The sequence below is a fragment of the Rhipicephalus microplus genome, chromosome 3 (genome assembly GCF_043290135.1).
Source record: "Rhipicephalus microplus isolate Deutch F79 chromosome 3, USDA_Rmic, whole genome shotgun sequence".
Lineage (NCBI taxonomy): Eukaryota > Metazoa > Arthropoda > Arachnida > Ixodida > Ixodidae > Rhipicephalus > Rhipicephalus microplus.
The window spans coordinates 171,911,075-171,914,937 of NC_134702.1; positions in this window are offsets into that span (position 1 = coordinate 171,911,075).

Sequence of the window (3,863 nt, forward strand, 5' to 3'; positions counted from 1 at the left end):
GCCTGACCGCTTTCTTATCAACAGGCATGGCGAACTTTGCGACGGCTGCTGTTTTCTCTGGGCCAGGCTTCACACCTTTGCGACTGATCACGTGTCCCAGGAACTGGAGTTCTTCGAAGCCGCAGTGGCATTTTTCCGGTTCGAGGGTGAGTCCAGCGGACAGTATGGCTTGAAGGACTGACAGTAGCCGCTATAGATGCTCTTCAAACGTGGCTGAAAAAGTGATCACGTCGTCGAGGTACACAAATCGTGTTTTTCATTTCAGGCCGGACAGAATGGTATCCATTAGTCTCTGAAACGTGGCTGAGGCTGAGCATAGACCGAAAGGGAGGACTTTGAATTCATAAAGCCCGTCTTGCATCACGAAGGCGGTCTTTTCTCGGTCACGCTCATCCACTTCTATTTGCCAGTATCCACTATTAAGGTCTATTGACGAGAAGTAGTGCGCATGCCGTGCGCATGCCATAGCTTGTCCAAAGAGTCATCGATCCGTGGTAATCGATAAACGTTTTTTTGTAACATAGTTCAGCTTACGATAATCAATGCAGAAACGCAAGCTGCCATCTTTCTTTTTCACGAGTACCACTGGCGATGCCCAAGGAATCTTTTAAGGTTGGATTACATCATCCTCCAGCAACTTCTTGACTTGCTGCTGGATTACCTCACGTTCTTTCTGAGCGACGCAATATGGATTCTGTTGGATCGGTCTTGCTGTGCCTTCCGTCATGATGCGATGCTTAGTCAGAAGCGTTCGACCCACTCGTGATGTTGATGAGAAGCAGTCCTTGAACTGGTCGAGCAGCTCCATAAGACGGCATCTTTCAGTCGGTGTTAGACTCGGTTTGATATCAACTGGTGGTGTATGTGGAGGTGATTGAGCTGTGGCTTCGACTTGCATTAGAAGACAGTCGTGAGAGTTGTCGAGTTCTTCGAGGTACGCCCCAGCCGTGTCTTTACCGATGTCCCGGCGCTCATTCGTGAAGTTGGTCAGAAGCACCTCTGCGCGCCCATCCACTAAGCTGACGATGCCGCGAGCGATGGCGATGCCTTGGTGAAAAAGAAGGACAGTGATGCGTTCGGCTGTGGCGCCTTCATTACAGTGCACGGCGCAACACACGGAAACAAGACTACATGACAGTGGTGGGACGCAGACGTCGTCGTCGACCACACGTAACACACTGGGTTCTTGGTCTGGATCATTGGTCACAAACTTGTCAGCGGCGAATGTGATCAAACCATCGCGTATATTGACCACAGCACCGTACTCTCTTAAGAAGTCCATTCCCAGTATCATAGGTTTGCAGCACTCCAGTAGGATCATAAATGTGGCTACAAAAGTCATGTTCTCAATAGTGAGTCTAGCTGTACATTTTCCCGTGGGAGTCATTATCTGGCCTCCAGCATTTCGGATATAAGGGCCCGTCCATTCCATCCTGACTTTCTTGAGTTCGCCTGCCAATCGTTCACTCATTATGGAGAAGTCTGCACCCGTATAGACTAAGGCCGTCACTTCAACGCCGTCAATCGTCACAGTGAGGTCGGTAGTCACAGTTTTCTCGGCGGAGTCTTCATCGTCGTCCCTCACGTGTGTCGGAAGCAGTGGGGGATTTTCGGCAATTCGACGGCTTGCAACCTTCCCCCAGAGGTCGCTGCTTTCAGTTTCCCTGCCGTGGGCTGGGAGACCAACCTCTGACGGCGTCAGCAAAACTACGGCGGCTTGGTGAACCAAAGTGAGCCGGGGATGGTGAGCGCGTCCGGAAGGTAGAAGAGCCTTCCCGCCTGCCAGCCTGGTCGTCGGCGATGGGGGCACGGCTTTCGTCGAACTGTCGGCGCGTAGCTGTAGGTGCACTACCGCGGTATCCAGCTCGGCGATGTGGGCAAAAACGGTAAATGTGCCCTGGCTCTCCACAGTTGTAGCAGAGTGGTCAGCGATCCACAGTGCGCCATATGTAAGTCTTCCGCATATAGGGTCGCCTGACAGAATCCTGCTGAGCCCAGGCTGCCACAGGATATGGTTCGAGGTACTGCGGCGCTGGCATGGGCGTAGGTCGACGAACAGCGTCTGCATAGCTGTATCCGTTCGGCTGGTATGATACTTCTGGAGCCAATGGACGAAGCACAGCGTCTGCATAGGTACACGAGTTTGGACGGTGCGGTGGAGCGGAATACTGTTGAGGAGAGGCAAACGCTTGTCGAAGTTCATGGCGAACGACTTCAGCGACGGGGGCTACTGTGGACTCCTGCTGCGGGGGCGCCTGTGACTGCAATGTGTATTGAGTGTTCTCCTTCACGATCTCCTCACGCACGATCTGTATAATCAGGTGGCGTGGACAAAACTCGTCGTTTTCGGTAAGTGCGGCGGCGCCTGCAGCTGCGCCGGTGGTCGGGCGATCAGACTGTCGGTACCGTTGCTGCAGCGCACGCTCTATGGCGGTGGCCTCCCTTGTGAATTCGTCCACTGTTGTCGGCGGATGGCGCACAAGACCAACAAATAGCTGCTCTTTGACGCCCCTCATGAGGTGGCTTAGCTTTCGAGCCTCAGGTATGTTGGGGTCCGTGCGGTGGCACCAACGCACGATATCCTCAGCAAACATGGCGACGTTTTCATGCAGCTGTTGGGTGCGTCCTTCAAGAAGGCGTTGTGCGTTTTCGCGTCGGTCCGCGTTACCGAAGGTGTCAAGAAACCGACGACAAAACTCCTCCAATGTCGTCAATGTTGCCTCCCGGTTTATAAACCACGTCTTCGCGCCGTCTTCAAGGGCGAAGTATACGTGGAAGAGCTTTCCATCGAGACTCCAGTAGTTCTATTTAGCTACCCGCTCGAACTGCTCAAGCCAGTCTTGCGCATCTTCGTTCAGCCGGCCATGAAATTGTTCAGGAATGCGCATATTCCGGACCGTCACCTGTGCAGAACTCCTTGCCATTTCTTGAGTAGGGGTGGCTGTTGGAAGTGTTGCTCCCTTTAAAAGGCCAAATTCTGGTTCAAGACCTTGAAGGCGATGGCTTGAGCGGTGCACAGGCGTCTCCACGTGTGGCTGTCTCGTAAGGCTTGACTCGGAGCTTCTCACAGGGGTGCTGATCATGAGGTGGTAGTACCCAGCACCTCCACCAGTGTCGCGGGTTATAAATTACAGGGGGTTTACTTAAAAACACGGACAGTGGGACTTGTAGAGACGCTCTCAGAGAAGGCCGCTAAGATTGTCGTCTTCTTCACTCTGCTGCGCTGCACTCTCGAGCAAATCCGCGTTATTCGTTGTCGTCGCTATCTCGCCGCTAAATGCAGCTATGCACGCGGTAATATTGTAGCGGGTGAGGCGAGAGACGTGAGACGGCGTCGAAGGCGGCCGACGGGGCCGTGCTGATCTCGCCACTTTATTCCACGCCCGAAGAGGAGCCGCGGTGCTGTCCACGTCCGAACCGCCAAGTCCGTCAGCTCGTTCTAATCCTCACGCAGCTCGAGCAAGCATCAGCTGCGCGAGAGGCGCGGCGCGGTGATTGAGAAATGATGATGGTGATGATGGCACTACAGGGCTCCCCCCTAGCGCTTTGCGTGATTTGAAGGCATATGAAAAAAAGAAAGATAGCGACAAATGCTATATACATGAACGACAATCCATGAAGTGTTCATTTGGCAAGTCCAGGTTGTCAACGTTTATGGACCATCGGTAAGCAGTGTGTCTCCGGTGGGTGACTCTGGGAGAAGCGCAAGGGACGAAGGAGGAAGTGCCGGGTCGCTGTGGTAGCCGACAAGCGGGCGTCACGGTCAGGCCGAGAGTGGACCGTGTGTCGCGAGGTCATGCTGCTAACGTCGGCAGAGGGTCGGCAGTGCGGGTTTTGACGTTAGGGTCGACGCAGCACAGACC